Here is a 21,295-nt window from a genome sequence, read left to right as displayed (position 1 = left end):
TGCAGTTGACTATGGAATTACGCGCGTGAGTTCAGAAATTTTACTATTCTTACCGCCAGTTTCTTCACGTGCTCCCTGCCTGCAAATTTAGCACGAATTGCTTCTGGTTGTACGGAACAATGTAACCAGTGTGTCGATCGTTGTAATTTTTTGCTTCTTCATTCTCAACTAAACCTTTGAATTCATTCTGCATGGTATTGTAATGTCGTTTCATAGAAAATATGCAGTACCGACGGTTATGCGAATTGAGAATTCTCATCCCTCTCTTTTGTTATTCCCACATATTTTAAAGATTGTGACGACCGATCGCCAGACTGCCTCTTTTTGTGCAAACAACCACTGGACCTGTGAAAGATCTTCGGTCCGTGAACAAATAGCGAAGGATAAACAGCGCTGACACCACGATTCTACCCAACTCAGAGCTGTGCCAACCGGAAAATCCCGCAGCGCAATGCTAAATGATATGTCGGGCTGTTCCGGGAAACAGCAGAGCCAAGCGACAGGCTGGTTGGCACGCCGTGTCCAGCCCTGATCTCAAAGATAAATTACAGTCTTCACTTTTCCGTGTACCAAAACTGATGGTCCAATCCCAAACCAGGAAAATATCCCGGAATCATCACAGCACCTTTGTCGAATTTCATTGTGGCCAGTCAACACTCTGCAGTGAGTACTGCTCACTTGGTTTACCATAGGATTAGCACGATCATCTGAGCCTCAGATCACGTACCGTGACTTATCACTACATAAAATATTCTTCCGCTGCATCATAGACCAATAACGGTATTGCCTGCAGTACTCTAGCGGCATCATGAACTCTGCCTTGTGGTCTTTTGTATCTGGGCAGCAGTACGACCGCGAGAATCGAGTTGTATCGCTTTCATTGTCTTTCTGTGATATTGACTTTTGTCTGAGCTATAACAACGACTCGTATACTAATCATAAGAATAGCTGACAATTCCTTCAAACGGTACGCTTTAGAGTTCAGTGGACCCTATATGCTGGTTAATAATTTCCAGTCTCTACCACAGCAGTAAAGGAAACAAAAGAAAGCTTTGGAGTAGGAATTAAGATACATGGAGAGGAAATAAAAACTGTGAGGTTTGCCGACAACATTATAATTGTGTCAGAGACAGCAAAGGACCTGGAAGAGCAGTTGAACGGAATGGACAGTGTCTTGAAACGAGGATAGAAGATGAACATCAACAATGGCGAAACGAGGATAGTGGAACATCGTCAAATTAAATCAGGAGATGTTGAGGGAATTAGATTAGGAAATGAGACACTTAAAGTAGCTGGTGGGTTTTGCTATTCGGGGAGCAAAATACACTCCTGGAAATTGAAATAAGAACACCGTGAATTCATTGTCCCAGGAAGGGGAAACTTTATTGACACATTCCTGGGGTCAGATACATCACATGATCACACTGACAGAACCACAGGCACATAGACACAGGCAACAGAGCATGCACAATGTCGGCACTAGTACAGTGTATATCCACCTTTCGCAGCAATGCAGGCTGCTATTCTCCCATGGAGACGATCGTAGAGATGCTGGATGTAGTCCTGTGGAACGGCTTGCCATGCCATTTCCACCTGGCGCCTCAGTTGGACCAGCGTTCGTGCTGGACGTGCAGACCGCGTGAGACGACGCTTCATCCAGTCCCAAACATGCTCAATGGGGGACAGATCCGGAGATCTTGCTGGCCAGGGTAGTTGACTTACACCTTCTAGAGCACGTTGGGTGGCACGGGATACATGCGGACTTGCATTGTCCTGTTGGAACAGCAAGTTCCCTTGCCGGTCTAGGAATGGTAGAACGATGGGTTCGATGACGGTTTGGATGTACCGTGCACTATTCAGTGTCCCCTCGACGATCACCAGTGGTGTACGGCCAGTGTAGGAGATCGCTCCCCACACCATGATGCCGGGTGTTGGCCCTGTGTGCCTCGGTCGTATGCAGTCCTGATTGTGGCGCTCACCTGCACGGCGCCAAACACGCATACGACCATCATTGGCACCAAGGCAGAAGCGACTCTCATCGCTGAAGACGACACGTCTCCATTCGTCCCTCCATTCACGCCTGTCGCGACACCACTGGAGGCGGGCTGCACGATGTTGGGGCGTGAGCGGAAGACGGCCTAACGGTGTGCGGAACCGTAGCCCAGCTTCATGGAGACGGTTGCGAATGGTCCTCGCCGATACCCCAGGAGCAACAGTGTCCCTAATTTGCTGGGAAGTGGCGGTGCGGTCCCCTACGGCACTGCGTAGGATCCTACGGTCTTGCCGTGCATCCGTGCGTCGCAGCGGTCCGGTCCCAGGTCGACGGGCACGTGCACCTTCCGCCGACCACTGGCGACAACATCGATGTACTGTGGAGACCTCACGCCCCACGTGTTGAGCAATTCGGCGGTACGTCCACCCGGCCTCCCGCATGCCCACTATACGCCCTCGCTCAAAGTCCGTCAACTGCACATACGGTTCACGTCCACGCTGTCGCGGCATGCTACCAGTGTTAAAGACTGCGATGGAGCTCCGTATGCCACGGCAAACTGGCTGACACTGACGGCGGCGGTGCACAAATGCTGCGCAGCTAGCGCCATTCGACGGCCAACACCGCGGTTCCTGGTGTGTCCGCTGTGGCGTGCGTGTGATCATTGCTTGTACAGCCCTCTCGCAGTGTCCGGAGCAAGTATGGTGGGTCTGACACACCGGTGTCAATGTGTTCTTTTTTCCATTTCCAGGAGTGTAACTGATGATGGTCGAAGTAGAGAGGCTATAAAATGTAGACTGACAATGGCAAGAAAAGCGTTTCTGAAGAAGAAAATTTTGTTAACATCGGATATAGATTTGAGTGTCAGGAAGTCTTTTCTGAAAGTATTTGTATGGATTGTATCCATGTATGTTGGCAAGGGTGGCCGACCGGTTCTAGGCGTTACAGTCTGGAACCGCGCGACCGCTACGGTCGCCGGTTGGAATCCTGCCTCGGGCATGGATGTGTGTGATGCCTTTAGGTTAGTTAGGTTTAAGTAGTTCTAAGTTCTAGGGGACTGATTACCTCAGAAGTTAAGTCCCATAGTGCTCCGAGCCATTTGAACCATTTAGCCATGTATGAAAGTGAAACATGAGCGATAAATAGTTTGGACAAGAAGCGAATATAAGCTTTCTAAATGTGGTGCTACAGAAGAATGCTGAAGATTAGATGGGTAGGTCACGTAACTAATGTGGAGATACTGAATAGAGTTAGGGAGAAGGGCAATTTGTGACACAACTTGACTAGAAGAAGGGATCTGTTGGTAGGACACGTTCTGAGGCATCAAGGGATCACCAATTCAGTATTGGATGGACACGTGGAGGGTAAAAGTCGTAGAGGGAGACCAAGAGATGAATACAAGAAGCAGATTCAGTAGGATATAGGTTGCAGTAGTTACTCGGAGATGAAGAGGCTTGCACAGGATAGAGTAGCATGGAGAGCTGCATCAAACTGGTCTCTGGACTGAAGACCACAGCAACAACCACTGTTATCATAAAGTTTCAAAAACACTTTGCTTAGCTAACAGTGGACTCGTGTGAAATCACCGACTGAATCCCCTAACTTGTGGAGTCCATAAAATCATTCTCTCTCAATCTCGCACAATTCTGTTGACTCATTTTGACAGAATACACTATTATGATGTCGAACGCAAGCACTTATATAGGGTGTCCCGAAATACATTCATGAGCCCACGCTTTTTTCCGTGCGGTGCGGCATTGAATTTTAAAACGAATGTATTACTTCTCAAAATTACGTACGATCTATCGTTTGCAAGAAACCCTATGATAAAGAATGAGATGTGGCAATGCTGGAGAATGGTGAGATCGGTTTAAGCTTATCTCACGACTTACAAACAATATCGGTAGTTCATTGTTTTTGCTGAATAGCAACGTCATAGTTCCCACACCCAGATCATATACTTCGATTCTCACCATTATCAGTAGGTCTACTTTTTTAGTTCATTTCCATATGAACCGACTCTGACACAGGGCTTTAGTTTATTAGCCACCTATCTTTAAATTTATTACAACGACGGACATAACAACAAACACAGCTTATTGGGATGAAAAACATGTAATTTATGTGAATTAATTTGAAACTTACACAAGATTTGTAGTTGATGCACTAATTTATTGTTGATGTTCACAGTTATTTTCGTTAATGATAATGCATTCTTCAGAATACTGTATGACTTACGTGTACGTGTGAACATTCTGCAATGTGTAGTCATACAGCATCGAAGACTGCTGTCAGCTCCAACACGGTATCTGCTCGATTTCGACGGTACACTAACGTCAGATGGTCCCACAGAAAAAAATCTATAAGATTCAAATCAGGAGATCTCGCTGTGCACGAAATGGAACTGTCACACCCAATCCGCCGTTCTTGCCACTCATTTAAATAACGTCCTCCAGCAGGTGCGCACTGAGACAGCGCACCAGTCATTCGAATCCACTTGTCTTGATGGGCTTGCAGCGGCACGTCATCCAACAGAACAGGAAGCAATCTCTGAGCAAAACATGGAAATGTATAGAATTGGGACTCTCGGGAAATAGACACGGAGCTGTTGAAATGGCTTAGGGGAACGCAGCCGGGTGACATCACGCGACTACGTTCTCGTAAATTACTTGAACACTGTATACACCGGGAAAAACTAAGGTCTCTCAGATACGGACATATTATCGAGTAGTTTATATTTCCAGCCTAAATATTAATTGACTGTCGAATTTTAAATCCTAGTTCACGTACTAAAGAAGGGTTTTCGAATGCCCGGTGATGATGTATAAATTTTTACATTACCTATCCTCAGTGCTTTAGTGGAATAAAATATTTATGGAAACTCACCATTAATGAAGTAGTTACCGTAGAGTAATGATTATATTTACAGATTAACAGCACAAGTGGTTCTGAGGTATTAGGTATCGACCAATGATGAAACGCCCATATTAGTACGTGGTGTAGCCTCCACAGGCACCGACTCTAGTGTCCAGTCGATCCTACGGATGACCAATACTGTCCTGGGATGCGTTATGCCAGGCCTGCTCGACCGGTTCACGTAGTTCTGTGAGAGTTGTTGGCTGATGAGTTGCGTGAGTCACTTATCGTCTCATCATATCCCACACACGCTCGATTGCAGACAAATCTGGAGATCGTGCTGGCCAGGGAACTTGCTGCACGTTGAGTTTCGTGGGCAGTATATGAGCGAGCGTTATCCTGTTGGAACAAAACATCACCTTCCTAGTGCAATAATGGAAGAAGAACGAGCCTAACAACATTCTGCACCTGCCGAGCCCTAGTTAGCGTCTCCTCCGGAAACACCAAAGGTGAATGAGAGTTGTAGCTTATTATCGGATCAAAATCGGTGCCATATTTCAAGGTGTACAAATTTTTTCCGGCAGTATATATAACCGTGGTTTCAGAATATATATACGTATATACAGGTTGCCGCGTTTGAATTTTGTATGGATAGAGGTGTAAACTCTGGCGCATGAGACGATACGTGGACGTTGGCGTCATTTGGACCGCAGCTGCAACACGGCGAACGGAAACCCGAGGCCGCTGTTGGATCACCCGCTGCACTAACTGCGCGTTGCCCTCTGTGGTTGCCGTACGTGGTCGCCCTACCTTTCCAGCACGTTCATCCGTCACGTTCCCACTCCGTTGAAATTTTTCAAACAGATCCTTTATTGTATCGCTTTTCGGTCCTTTGATTACATTAAACCTCCGTTGAAAACTTCGTCTTGTTGCAACAACACTGTGTTCTAGGCGGTGGAATTCCAACACCAGAAAAATCCTCTGTTCTAAGGAATAAACCATGTTGTCTACAGCACACTTGCACGTTGTGAACAGCACATGCTTACAGCAGAAAGACGACGTACAGAATGGCGCACCCACAGAAAGATCTCCGGATCTGTCCCCCATTGAGCATGTTTGGGACTGGATGAAGCGTCGTCTCACGCGGTCTGCACGTCCAGCACGAACGCTGGTCCAACTGAGGCGCCAGGTGGAAATGGCATGGCAAGCCGTTCCGCAGGACTACATCCAGCATCTCTACGATCGTCTCCATGGGAGAATAGCAGCCTGCATTGCTGCGAAAGGTGGATATACACTGTACTAGTGCCGACATTGTGCATGCTCTGTTGCCTGTGTCTATGTGCCTGTGGTTCTGTCAGTGTGATCATGTGATGTATCTGACCCCAGGAATGTGTCAATAAAGTTTCCCCTTCCTGGGACAATGAATTCACGGTGTTCTTATTTCAATTTCCAGGAGTGTATATTCAGGGTGTTTCAAAAATGGCCGGTATATTTTAAACGGCAATAAAAACTAAACGAGCAGCGATAGAAATACACCGTTTGTTGCAATATGCTTGGGACAACAGTACATTTTCAGGCGGACAAACTTTCGGAATTACAGTAGTTACAATTTTCAACAACAGATGGCGCTGCAAATGATGTGAACGATATAGAAGACAACGCAGTCTGTGGGTGCGCCATTCTGTACGTCGTCTTTCTGCTGTAAGCGTGTGCTGTTCACAACGTGCAAGTGTGCTGTAGACAACATGGTTTATTCCTTAGAACAGAGGATTTTTCTGGTGTTGGAATTCCACCGCCTAGAACACAGTGTTGTTGCAACAAGACGAAGTTTTCAACGGAGGTTTAATGTAACCAAAGGACCGAAAAGCGATACAATAAAGGATCTGTTTGAAAAATTTCAACGGACTGGGAACGTGACGGATGAACGTGCTGGAAAGGTAGGGCGACCGCGTACGGCAACCACAGAGGGCAACGCGAAGCTTGTGCAGCAGGTGATCCAACAGCGGCCTCGGGTTTCCGTTCGCCGTATTGCAGCTTCGGTCCAAATAACGCCAACGTCCACGTATCGTCTTATGCGCCAGAGTTTACACCTCTATCCATACAAAATTCAAACGCGGCAACCCCTCAGCGCCGCTACCATTGCTGCACGAGAGACATTCGCTAACGATATAGTGCACAGGATTGCTGACGGCGATATGCATGTGGGCAGCATTTGGTTTACTGACGAAGCTTATTTTTACCTGGACGGCTTCGTCAATAAACAGAACTGGCGCATATGGGGAACCGAAAAGCCCCATGTTGCAGGCCCATCGTCCCTGCATCCTCAAAAAGTACTGGTCTGGGCCGCCATTTCTTCCAAAGCAATCATTGGCCCATTTGTCAGATCCGAAACGATTACTGCATCACGCTATCTGGACATTCTTCGTGAATTTGTGGCGGTACAAACTGCCTTAGACGACACTGCGAACACCTCGTGGTTTATGCAAGATGGTGCCCGGCCACATCGCACGGCCGACGTCTTTCATTTCCTGAATGAATATTTCGATGATCGTGTGATTGCTTTGGGCTATCCGAAACATACAGGAGGCGGCGTGGATTGGCCTCCCTATTCGCCAGACATGAACCCCTGTCACTTCTTTCTGTGGGGACACTTGAAAGACCAGGTGTACCGCCAGAGTCCAGAAACAATTGAACAGCTGAAGCAGTACATCTCATCTGCATGTGAAGCCATTCCGCCAGACACGTTGTCAAAGGTTTCGGGTAATTTCATTCAGAGACTACGCCGTATTATTGCTACGCATGGTGGATATGTGGAAAATATCGTACTATAGAGTTTCCCAGACCGCAGCGCCATCTGTTGTTGAAAATTGTAACTACTGTAATTTCGAAAGTTTGTCTGCCTGAAAATGTACTGTTGTCCCAAGCATATTGCAACAAACGGTGTATTTCTATCGCTGCTCGTTTAGTTTTTATAGCCGTTTCAAATATACCGGTCATTTTTGAAACACCCTATATATATATATATATATATATATATATATATATATATATATATATATATATATATATATATATAGGGTGTTACGAAAAGGTACGGCCAAACTTTCAGGAAACATTCGTCACACACAAAGAAAGAAAATATGTTATGTGGACATGTGCCCGGAAACGCTTACTTTCGATGTTAGAGCTCATTTTATTACTTCTCTTCGCCGGCCGCGGTGGCCGAGCGGTTCTAGGCGCTTCAATCCGGAACCGCGCGACTGCTACGGTCGCAGGTTCGAATCCTGCCTCGGGCATGAATGTGTGTGATGTCCTTAGGTTAGTTTGGTTTAAGTAGTTCTAAGTTCTAGGGGACTGATGACCTCAGATGTTAAGTCCCATAGTGCTCAGAGCCATTACTTCTCTTCAAATCACATTAATCATGGAATGGAAACACACAGCAACAGAACGTACCAGCGTGACTTCAAACACTTTGTTACAGGAAATGTTCAAAATTTCCTCCGTTAGCGACGACACATGCATCCACCCTCCGTCGGATGGAATCCCTGATGCGCTGATGCAGCCCTGGAGAATGGCGTATTGTATCACAGCCGTCCAGAATACGAGCACGAAGAGTCTCTACATTTGGTACCGGGATTGCGGAGACAACAGGTTTCAAATGCCCCATAAATGAAAGTCAAGAGGGTTGAGATCAGGAGAGCGTGGGGGCCATGGAATTGGTCCGCCTCTACCAATCCATCTGTCACCGAATCTGTTGTTGAGAAGCGTACGAACACTTCGACTGAAATCTGCAGGAGATCCATCGTGCATGAACCACATGTTGTGTCGTACTTGTAAAGACACATGTTCTAGCAGCACAGGTAGAGTATCCCGTATGAAATCATGATAACGTGCTCCATTGAGCGTAGGTGGAAGAACATGGGGCCCAATCAAGACATCACCAACAATGCCTGCCCAAACGTTCACAGAAAATCTGTGTTGATGACGTGATTGCACAATTGCCTGCGGGATCTCGTTAACCCACACATGTTGATTGTGAAAATTTACAATTTCATCACGTTGGAACGAAGCCTCATCCGTAAAGAGAACATTTGCACTGAAATGAGGATTGAAACATTGTTGGCTGAACCATTCGCAGAAATGTACCCGTGGAGGCCAATCAGCTGCTGATAGTGCCTGCACACGCTGTACATTGTAAGGAAACAACTGGTTCTCCCGTAGCACTCTCCATACAGTGACGTGGTCAACGTTACCTTGTGTGGTGTCACCGCCAGACACCACACTTGCTAGGTGGTAGCCTTTAAATCGGCCGCGGTCCGTTAGTATACGTCGGACCCGCGTGTCGCCACTGTCAGTGATTACAGACCGAGTGCCGCCACACGGCAGGTCTAGAGAGACTTCCTAGCACTCGCCCCAGTTGTACAGCCGACTTTGCTAGCGATGCTACACTGACAAATACGCTCTCACTTGCCGAGACGATAGTTAGCATAGCCTTCAGCTACGTCATTTGCTACGACCTAGCAAGGCGCCATTACCAGTTTATATTGAGATTATACTTTTGTATCATCAAGAGCGATTTACACCAATTGTGGATTAAAGTTAAGTATTCTACCAGTTACCTCCTGTTTTGCTAGTCTTATTTCTCTGACCTGTTCCAGACCTCACGCCTGTCTGCGTGTAATTAAACGCGTGCATTTCGGCCTCCTCTAGCAACACGGTGTTGGCTCTTCTGCCAACACAGCACCTTGTAGAGCAGCAACTTCTCTGACGCTGATATTAGGGTTATCTTCAACTGCACGAAGAATTGCCTTGTCCATTGCCGGTGTCCTCGTCGTTCTAGGTCTTCCCCAGTCGCGAGTCATAGGCTGGAATGTTCCGTGCTCCCTAAGACGCCGATCAATTGCTTCGAACGTCTTCCTGTCGGAACACTTTCGTTCTGGAAATCTGTCTCGATACAAACGTACCGCGCCACGGCTATTGCCCCGTGCTAATCCATACATCAAATGGGCATCTACCAACTCCGCATTTGTAAACATTGCACTGACTACAAAACCACGTCGTGATGAACACTAACCTGTTGATGCTACGTACTGATGTGCTTGATGCTAGTACTGTAGAGCAATGAGTCGCATGTGAACACAAGCACCGAAGTCAACATTACCTTCCTTCAATTGGGCCAACTGGCGGTGAATCGAGGAAGTACAGTACATACTGACGAAACTAAAATGAGCTCTAACATGGAAATTAAGCGTTTCCGGACACATGTCCACATAACATCTTTTCTTTATTTGTGTGTGAGGAATGTTTCCTGAAAGTTTGGCCGTACCTTTTTGTAACACCACGTAGTTTCTAAAAGTTAACGGCCGGCCGCTGTGGCCTGCGGTTCTAGGCTCTACAGTCTGGAACCGAGAGACCGGTACGGTCGCAGGTTCGAATCCTGCCTCGGGCGTGAATGTGTGTGATGTCCTTAAATTAGTTAGGTTTAATTAGTTCTAAGTTCTAGGCGACTGATGACCTCAGCAGTTAAGTCGCATAGTGCTCAGAGCCATTTGAACCATTTTTTTGTTACAGTGTTTTCGAGATATTGTACTTACTTTCAATTTTGTTGACTCACAAGCTCTATGGGAAACTGAAGTTCTATGTACATGATTTTTTTCTCATCAAATTAGATTGTTTTCTCACTTTGTTCTCCTCATTACTGCTAACTTTACGAATACCCACACCTTTGAAAATTTAATACCTGCGCCCCTTTCTGTTCCCATGTAAAGTTTCATTTCACAGCAAACACTTCATTCTGGAAATATTTCACTTTAACCCATTGTAAGTGAGTAGCCTTTACTTGTGTGTGTGTTATCGTAAATACAAATCTGTGAATGTGAGCTGACAACCTAAAAGTGCTACTGAGCTCAAAGCTGCATCACTTATATGAAATTGAAAAGAATCCTGTGTGTGTGAAAACCGATCTCATTTATAAGCAAATAAATAAGCAAACCAATAATTTGACGCTCAGAAGACGTGGTCAGTGCGAACTGTTTTAAAAAATACGTAAGTGTATAAAAAAAACAATCTGTAATGTCGACCTGTATAAGAATGTAATCTGAAACACACGAAAATTTCTGCACTGACATATGACTCCAGTAAATAAAGATCCTGACAAATCGTACATTACGCAAAGGAAACGAAACAATCACGCATTATGAATCTCACCTGCAAACTCAAGCACTGGCAGAAACAGCAACACAGCAAGACTCTGCAACAGCTAAAAAAATACAGCTAAAAACTGACTATAGTTGTTCCAGGGAAACAGGGTTCAAAATTTTGACACAGAGTGCCAATGCGACAGATGACTCAACCTTTAAGTACTGAAATTTCAGTTAGGAAGAAACTTATCAAAGAGCATAATTGTAGACACTAACAGGAAAATTCATTTAATTTAATAACTTCCACAGTACAGTAAATTAACTCAGGTGATCAATCAATAGAATAATTATCAAGAACTCGACAGTGACGAGAGTGAAGTAGACCGACAATAAAAGTCCACAAAAATAAAAATAAACTTTTTACATCATCAAATAATTGTTCTTCATTTCAAAACCGTTTTATGTCCGTATGCCATCCAACCATTGTTTTGAGTCATCTTTCCTCCTCGTAATAAATCTGCAACTCACATGGTTCCAAAAGTGCGTCCATGCATTACACTGTACACTCAGCGAACACTGCCTGCTGCATACCACAGCTTTCCACGACTCACTGTCAAAGATTCTACGACTCCCCTGTGCTGCCATCACAGACACATATACTGTTGCCTAACAGCTGTTTCTCTGACCACAATTCTTCAAATACATAATTTTAATTTACGAATATTAACACATCCAATAAAATCGTCAAAAGTTAGCCGTCTTACACCATGAATTTTCAGACGTGAAATATTTGTATTGTTCTTCGTTCCAATAAGCAGGAAAATCTCTAGTCCCGGCGGAGGTTCGAGTCCTCCCTCGGGCATGGGTGTGTGTGTTTGTCCTTAGGATAATTTAGGTTAAGTAGTGTGTAAGCTTAGGGACTGATGACCTTAGCAGTTAAGTCCCATAAGATTTCACACACAACACAACAGGAAAATCTGTAGTTTCATAAGTTTACACATGTGCGTCAGTTTCATTATCTTTAGTTACACGGATTGAACACTGATTTTCCGTAACACTTGCACTGTTTAAGTCATCAATATACCGATTTTCACTGATAGTTTCACCTGTCTCTTCTGTGGTTGGTCTGTTCTTCAGCCACTTCATCAAATTCATGATGACAGAATAAGAACACGATATAAAAATAAAGTTACTTATTTTTTTGATCAGCACCTGAGCCACCTCACAAATGCAGTTACTATTTCCTTCTCCACACTACAACGAAAATGGAACTAGCACTTGTGCTTCTAGTATCACTCCAGTGTAGCTCTACACTGTAATTGCGGGAAAACAGACATTCCATTGGACTCAAATGAATTTCGCGATTGTTTACTGCGGTGAAATATATATGGACATGGTTTGGGATAAATATTCCTGGGAAAGCCGTTCCCACCTAAACGAAGCACTGCCACTCCTGGTAAATGCAACATCAGTCGGGAGAATATTTCTTAGGAAACCTCGCCAATGGTTACGCTGTTGCAACAGCCAACTGCAGAATTTCAGTCGGCTACGGTGGTATTCTAAGGATTACCTTTGCTACTTACGTCTAGTGATGAATGTAAAGGTCCCAATCTAGTAGTACTTTATCCGCAGTCGTACGTGGGATGCCCATAAAGCATCCTGTTTTCTGCGATGAAGAATCACGAACTTCCTGTAGAATGGCGAGCGCACGATCTTCATTTGCAGAAGTATGTGTAGGTCGAGGACGTGCCGCGTTAAGGCTCCCATCAGAAGCCAGCTGGCCTATTACGCAAAGAAGATGGTCTAGTGGTAAAAATATTTTGTGGCCTGAGTGTCGTCCTCCCTGGGAAACGTAAAAAAATTCGTGAAGCAGCATTACCAACACCGCAACCGTCTCTAAAAGTAATGTACAAACCTCCGGTGTCATTGAAGTTGTACTCCATGTTCGAAGGATGACATGAATGTAACTAATGTTCTATAAGTTCACACAATGTGCAGCACATTTCAACACATATTGGCCGCGGAGTGTATCTATGTAACTTCTGTGGGCAAGATAGACGCAACCGATTCCATTTCTGCACCCGGCTGGCACCGCTGTGTAAACGTGTTGGCTTTAGCAAAGACAGTGACTACTGAACTTATTTCGGGCAAGGAGCAAATATTAACACACCCATTAACACGCAAAAGAAAATGCTATTACCGTCACGCACCTCCCATGCCTGTGTGCCTTACTGAGCACATAATTGTTATAAAAGCTGTTTCATTTTAAAATACGAATACAACCTACGAAAAAATAAAAAAAACACATTATCTGTATTATCTGAATGGGACGGAATTGGTAGATGTAGTGCACATGTACAGGCATACAAATGATTCCAATTGTAGAAAAACTGGATGATTTATTGAAGAGAAAGAGCTTCATAAACTGTCAAGTCAGTAACGCGTTGGTCCACCTCTGGACCTTATGCAACTAGTTATTCGCCTTGACATTGATTGACAGAGTTGTTGGATGTCCTCCTGACAATTATAGTGTCACGTTCTGTCCAATTGGCGCGTTACATCGTCAAAGTAACGAGCTGCTTGAAGGGCCCTGCCAATATTGATTGAAATGTTCTCAACTGGGGAGCGATCCGGTGACCTTGCTGGCAAAGGTTGGGTTTGGCAAGTATGAAAACAAGCAGTAGAAGTGACAGGTTACTACCGTTACCTTTTCCGGTCGTGACTCCCCCACCTGTTGCATCTAACAGTCAGGTCTACTAGATGTGTGGCCTGCCAAGCGAGTGCTTTTAATATTTGTGCATCGGAAATGTTGATATGACTTAACGTACTCACTGCTACTGTACATTCATAGCAAAGCCCTATCGCCCAACTGTTTTTCCATATTTTTTTCTTTTTAATTATCTCAATGCAACGGAATCAAACGCATATGGCTAATAAATTTTAAATGTGGAACTGTCTGTAAACATTTCTTATGGACTCACTCCACCTTGGCAAGACCACATTCCCATTATATTGAATTCATTTTAATCAGAGCTTGGCTATTCTAGTAATAGGGAGCTTATGGCAAAAAATGTCTGAACAAAATGGCTAGCCTCTACTGAATGAGCATGACCACCATTTTTGTGTCATATCTCCTCTTTTATTTTCTGAGATTCCACCACTCAATGATACAAAATTTCCTGCAATATATTTAAACATAAAAGAAAACCAGTAATTCTCCGCCCAGCGAGCATTATATTACGCACACATTTTAATATCCTATAATCTATTAATGTTTTTCCTTATCACTGTAGTGCACTTTCTGGATTGGTACGGTTAACCACTACTTCTCTCTCTCTCTCTCTCTCTCTCTCTCTCTCTTATAAACTCATTCATTAATAATCTAGAGAATTTAGTAGCGGTCAGGCTATTCAAAGAAAATTCTTACTTTTTGGACAGTACTTGTAGCTAAGCCGCAACATTCAAATTACACAGATTAAACATGTAAGATAAAACAGAACTACCGACATTAGCCAGTACGTACCAAATCGTCCCCACAACAAAATTTCAACATAGATTAACTAACAACTCACAGACCTCCGAATTAAATCCCACACGTAACCTGTCCTACGGACCTACCACATACCCTGGAGGATGTATGCTCAAATCCCACTGCAATGTAACCCTCATTGTGTTGCTGGGCAGATGGCTAACTCACCTTTTTCGCTCTCAGAGTATCAAAATTTCTAACTTGCTTCACACGAATGTAATTAATAACGGTGATTTTGGTATCATGATTACTTAATTATCTCACACACGGATCATCAACTGACTGTTTGCACAAACACTTCTGTTTTCCGTTGTCTCTTGGTCAGATTGACACAAACTCAGTACTCCACATGTGGAACTCCTTTTTTCCTAATTCAAATTCTGCACAGAGAATTCTTAAGTATCCTCAGCTTAAATTTACACACGGAAGTGTCTCAGCTTAAAATTACCGCACGCAATTATCTCAGCTTCAAATTACCACACGTGGTTTCATTGTGACCGTTGGTACCTACCAAAGAATCCAAAGTTCCCCATGAGATTTACCTGCCTACCTTTACATGAATCTCCTACCAAAATGTTTTGTTCTCGTCGATTTTCTGAAAAGGAAGCTCATTATTTCTAGCTACTCTTAAATGTTGCACATACATACAATTCCCACATTCTTTAGTTTTACGGAGCACACTGAAAATAGATGTTTCAACTTCAGGAACCAGCGACAGAGCTTCGGAACATGGCAGCTCACTACGCCATCCCATGCTTCCTCAGAGGTGGAGGAAGATCCTGATACCGTATTGGTCAGCCACACTCCAGGCAATTTAGTGCTCTGGAATAATTCTTTTCTTTCGTTCTGCCAAAGGTCACCAGGGGACTGTCTCAAAGAATATTACAGGTTTTTACATGCACTATCTGTGGTCAGCAGACAACAAACCATTCACTCAGTTCTCAAACATCACAAAGGAAGAGTACATATGAATAATTAAATATACAAATTTTCCTACTTTTCTAAACAGTATCCGGTTTCAGTGTGTTGTGGATTGGCAGGAGAGCCAACCCTTATAGAGGAAGCCGAAAGGCACGCGTTTAAGCTCACGCAGACTGGTGTGAGGTCTGGAACAGGACAAGGAAATATGAACTTAGAAAAACGGACGCAGATGGTGGAATACTTAACTTTAATCCATTAATGTTGAACGTAGCTCTTGTCTGTACATTCTTTACAATATCAATAGCAACTGATAATGGCGCCTTGCTAGGTCGTAGCAAATGACGTAGCTGAAGGCTATGCTAACTATCGTCTCGGCAAATGAGAGCGTATTTTGTCAGTTAACCATCGCTAGCAAAGTCGGCTGTACAACTGGGGCGAGTGCTAGGAAGTCTCTCTAGACCTGCCGTGTGGCGGCGCTCGGTCTGCAATCACTGATAGTGGCGACACGCGGGTCCGAGGTATACTAACGGACCGCGACCGATTTAAAGGCTACCACCTAGCAAGTGTGGTGTCTGGCGGTGACACCACATTCATCCCCCGCAAATCGGCGTACGGTTGTGTTATAAGGCATCCGCCCGCCGTGGGGAGGACCCCATATTGACGTATGCGACGACGTGGGGAGCCTAACCACAGGCGAGGCTGTGTCACCCGCACCCTGCCATTCGGTCCGAGGGGAGCTAGGAAACGCCTGAAAACCTGTTCCAGGGTGCACGCCAACATGCGGTGTATGCGCCCGCAGAGAGACAGGAGAGACCGAAGGATCGATCTCCATCGGGCCGGGGCACCTGACGGGCGAAGACGACAGATGGTCCGGAGCGGGCAAGAGGTCCATGTCGGAGGACAACTGGGCACGGGAAGCGATCTGTGGCGCGTGACCCAGGGAGGCGTCCGGCGGCTGCAGCGAAGCGTCCTCTGCGGGCGTCGCCGGCGGGAGAACAGGCGTCGGCGGCGGCGCGTCGCCTTGGGGCAATATGGAAGGCAGTGACGGTAACACCTGGGGATGAGGCGAGCCAGTAGATGGGTCCCCAGGGCGCTGACCGGATGGCACCGTTGCTGAAAGCAGACGGGGAGCGGCAGTTCCTGTGCGACGACAGAGGCGCAGCTGATTGAGATGCCGACGCACCTCACCATAGGCCCCCAAAACCAGATACATAGCGCGGCCGAGGCAGCGAAGAATGCGCCCTTCAAGTCAACGCCGTGAACCTCGATAGTGACGATAGTAGACAACTTCGCCTGGAGCAAAAGCAGGTGTCTGCCGCTGCACAGGAACAGATGCGGCGGATGTAGCAAAGACATCAAGGTTCGATGAGGACGACTGTGGAGCAACTCAGCCAGCGAGCGACCATCTCGGGGCTGAGAGCGATATGAGGACAAAAAGAGCAATAACGCGTCCTCCCGAGAATGCGACTCTTTTAACTTCAACATCTGGGACTTGAAAGTCCTGAACAATCGTTCAGCGGCACCGTTTGACTGTGACGAAAACGGCGCGGACGTCAGATGTTGAATACCATTGGCCTTGCAGAATGACTGAAATTCTGCGGACATGAATGGTGGACCATTGTCGTAAACAATAGTCCGCGGAAGACGTTCAATGCAAAAGATAGCAGATAACGCTTGGATGGTGGCAGACGACGTCGTGGAAGTCATCCGGACAACAAAAGGAAAATTACTGAATGAATCTACCACAACCAACCATCGAGCATTCCAGAATGGACCAGCAAAATCGATGTGTTAGCGTTGCCAAGGGGAAGTGGCTTTCGGCCATGCAAAGAATTTTCGCGGTGGTGCGGATTGTTGTTCGGCATACGCCGTGCAAGAAGAGCACATATACGTAATCGCAGCATTGATTCCGAACAAAGTACAGTGCTGACGAGCAAGTTGTTTCGTTCTCACTATACCCCAATGTCCTTGGTGGAGAAGCCGTAAGACAGAGGACTGTAACGAACGTGGGACCACGACCCTGGACTGATCATTATCAGAAAGCAACAACAAAACACCACGTCGTACAAAAAGTCTTTCCTTGTTAGCAAAAAATCGGCGAACCAACGGATCCTCGATCCGTGACTTTGACAAGGGCCATTGCGTAGCAAAAAAACGCAAAACGGTAGCAAGGACAGGGTCAGCTGCTGTGGCTGTAGCTACACGACGAAAATCAATCGGAAACGATTCGACCACGTCATCGGTTTCCGCCTCAATGAACATGCAAGCAAGATCGGAAGAATCGAATGCTCTATCCTCAGCAACAGGCAAACGGGACAACGCATCGGCGTTTCCGTGCTTATCAGTGGACCGATACAAGATATCGTAGCGGTACTGCGAGAGGAAAATAGACCAGCGAATGAATTTCTGCGCTGTACGTGGAGGTACAGGCTTGTTCGGATGAAATAGCGATGTCAAAGGTTTGTGGTCTGTGATGATGGTAAAGTGACGACCATACAAGAAATCATGAAACTTTGTAACACCAAAGACGAGAGCCAATGCTTCTTTCTCGATCTATGAATAATTTCTTTGCGGAGACGAGAGCAATTCGGACGCAAAGGCAATAGGGCGATCATGCGATCCATCTTCGTGCGCAAGCACAGCACCGATCCCAAAATCCGATGCATCCACCATCAACAAATGGGGCTTCTGGGGATCGAACGGCGTAAGGCAAGTATTGGAAAGCAACGCCGATTTCAACTGGCGAAAGGCGCGTTCGCATTCCGTCGTCCAGACGAACGGAACACCTTTACGGCGTAAGCGATGAAGCGGAGCTGAAATGGAAGAGGCGTGGCGCACATAGCGATGATAATAATTGATTTTTCCCAGCACACTCTGTAGCTGCTTCAAATTCTGCGGCGAAGGCAAGTCTTGTATGGCACAGAGGTGCTCGGGACTGGGATGTATGCCTTGGGCATTGATTACATGTCCCAGGTAGGGTAAGTCACGAGCAAAAAACACACATTTGTCCTTCCGCAAGCAAAGACCATTTCGTCGCAAGACCTGAAACAATGTTGAGATTGGCTAATTGTTCTTCTTCCGTCTTTCTGGAGATCACAATATCGTCCAGATAGTTTGCTGCAGTAGGGACCGACGCACAAACAGTTTGCAGATATTGCTGAAACAATGCAGGGGCGGATGCACACCCGAATGGCAGTCGTTTGAATCGATACAAACCAAGATGCGTGTTAACCACCAAAACGCGCTGGGATTCTTCGTCCATCGGTATTTGCAAGTACGCATCTGCTAGGTCCAACTTTGAAAAATATTTACCCGGGCACAGTTTGTCAAAAAGATCTTCCAGGCGGGGTAAAGGAAAAGTTGCAATCACTAGTTGTGGATTCACTGTTGCCTTGAAGTCCACACAAAGTCTCAATTTTCCAGAAGGTTTTGGCAAAATTACTAAGGGTGATGCCCAGAGAGAAGCCTGCACACGTTGAATCACACCTTGTGATTCCAAATCGTTGAATGTGTTTGCGACCTCATCACGCAATGCGTGGGGAACATTGCGCGCTCTGAAAAATTTCGGTTGCGCGTTTACTTTCAGTTCCAAATGTGCTGTATAGTTCTTAGCGCAACCAAGGCCCGGTGCAAAAATGTCTGCAAACTCTTCACATAGACGAGAAACACTGTCTGAAGGCGCAGTCTGGTTCACTGATAGGACCTGATTTACTATAGACTAGTTAAACAACTGAAATAAATCTAAACCAAACAAGTTCACTGCACAAGAAGAACGAAGGACGTAAAATGACACAAATTTTGCTTGTCCCTTGTATGTTGCAAGAAGGCTGCACTGTCCTAACACAGGGATTGCTAGTCCTGAATATCTATTTAACTTAACATTTGCGGCACGCAACGGAGGTGTGCCCAGCTATTTGTACGTGTCTTGATTGATCAGTGAAACTGCAGCTCCGGTATCGAGCAGGAATGGTATCACTTTGCCGTTAATGTCCAAGTCGACAAAAAGTTTATTGTCCTGTTGACGACAAGTGCGACTGTCTCGTACAACGTGAACTGACACTGGTACAGAATCACCTGCGACTTGACGGGATTTCCGGCGATGTCGACGCACACTATATGTGGGACGAACACAGTCACTGTTAGAGAGAGTGGCACTGGGCGGAGTGGAATGAACTACATGAATTTCCATGGGCGAAGTTTCATGAACCGGAGTATCCTTGGTTCGATTCCGATTCCGGCGCGAAGCAAAGGGCCTGGAATGGTTGTGAGTGTCCGATCTGAGCTTTTTCTGGCAAACACTTTGAACATGTCCTTTTTTGTTACAGAAAAAGAAAATAGCCTGGCATGATGGGCAATTCTCACACGAATGTCTAGTAGCACACCACGGGCATGATTTTAGCACTACATTTGCTTGCCTGCGCGGCACTCGTGGCTGAGAGCCTGGTGGCAGCTGCGCTGACGGGCGCGAGGGCTGTTTACTGTTCCGTGCTGCGCGCCCGGCGGGCCGGTTAATGTGACACACGGCTGGTGAAGTTTCAAATGATTCCTGAGCAAAGTCAAGTGTGTCTTGCCGATCCAATATGTCCATCACTTGTTGAAGGGAGGGATTGACTAGTTTCAAAATCTGTTCCCTTATATGAACATCAGAAACGTTCTGTGCAATTGCATCACGTACCATAGTATTTGAATAAGGGAGTCCACATTGACACTCAAAAGCACAATCCCTAGTAAGGCCTTTCAAAATTGCAACCCACTCCCAATTAGTTTGACCTGCTGTACGTTTTGTACGAAAGAAGGTATACCTTTTTGCAACTACATTGACTGATTCTTTGAAATATGCATCTAAAGCAGACAAAATTTCGTCGTAGGACAGAGTGGCTACGTCGCGTCGGGGAAATAATTTCACTATCACATGGTACGTTTGGACGCCTACGGAGGAAAGGAGACAAGGCTGCCGCTCATTACCTTGAATTCTGTAGGCGGCGAGATGGAATCCAAATTGGCGTGACCACTCCGTCCAGTTTTCCAGTGCAGCATCAAACGGACGAAAAGTTGGTGCAACAGCGTGTTGTGGCTGCGTTAGCGGTGGAGCAGCGGCTGCCGCATCGTTCTGCATTGCATGTTGACCCTGGACGAGCTGTCCAAGGGCATCCAGTAAGGCCTGCGTCTGCTGATTCTGTAAGCGATAAAATTCGGACAGTACATCCGGAGATTGGGGCGAAGCCATTACGCAAGTAAATCAGGGCAATATCAATAAGAACTCGAGGGCCTCGTCGCCAAAATGTTGTGGAATGGCAGGAGAGCCAACCCTTATAGAGGAAGCCGAAAGGCACGCGTTTAAGCTCACGCAGGCTGGCGTGAGGTCTGGAACAGGACGAGGAAATATGAACTTAGAAAAACGGACGCAGATGGTGGAATACTTAACTTTAATCCATTAATGTTGAACGTAGCTCTTGTGTGTACATTCTTTACAATATCAATAGCAACTGATAATGGCGCCCTACTAGGCCGTAGCAAATGACGTAGCTGAAGGCTATGCTAACTATCGTCTCGACAAATGAGAGCGTATTTTGTGAGTGAACCATCGCTAGCAAAGTCGGCTGTACAACTGGGGCGAGTGCTAGGAAGTCTCTCTAGACCTGCCGTGTGGCGGCGCTCGGTCTGCAATCACTGATAGTGGCGACACGCGGGTCCGACGTATACTAACGGACCGCGGCACCTAGCAAGTGTGGTGTCTGGCGGTGACACCACACAGTGTATTGACTGAAATTATGTTACCATAAATCCGCTGTTCTGACAAGAACAACGAAGTATGTTGTTATACAATTGTTATTACTGTACCCATGAGGCAAATCTTTT

This window comes from Schistocerca nitens, chromosome 3 (genome assembly GCF_023898315.1).
Source record: "Schistocerca nitens isolate TAMUIC-IGC-003100 chromosome 3, iqSchNite1.1, whole genome shotgun sequence".
In the NCBI taxonomy this organism is placed as follows: domain Eukaryota; kingdom Metazoa; phylum Arthropoda; class Insecta; order Orthoptera; family Acrididae; genus Schistocerca; species Schistocerca nitens.
The sequence above is the reverse complement of the archived record's forward strand: the minus strand, read 5'-3'. Positions refer to the sequence as shown.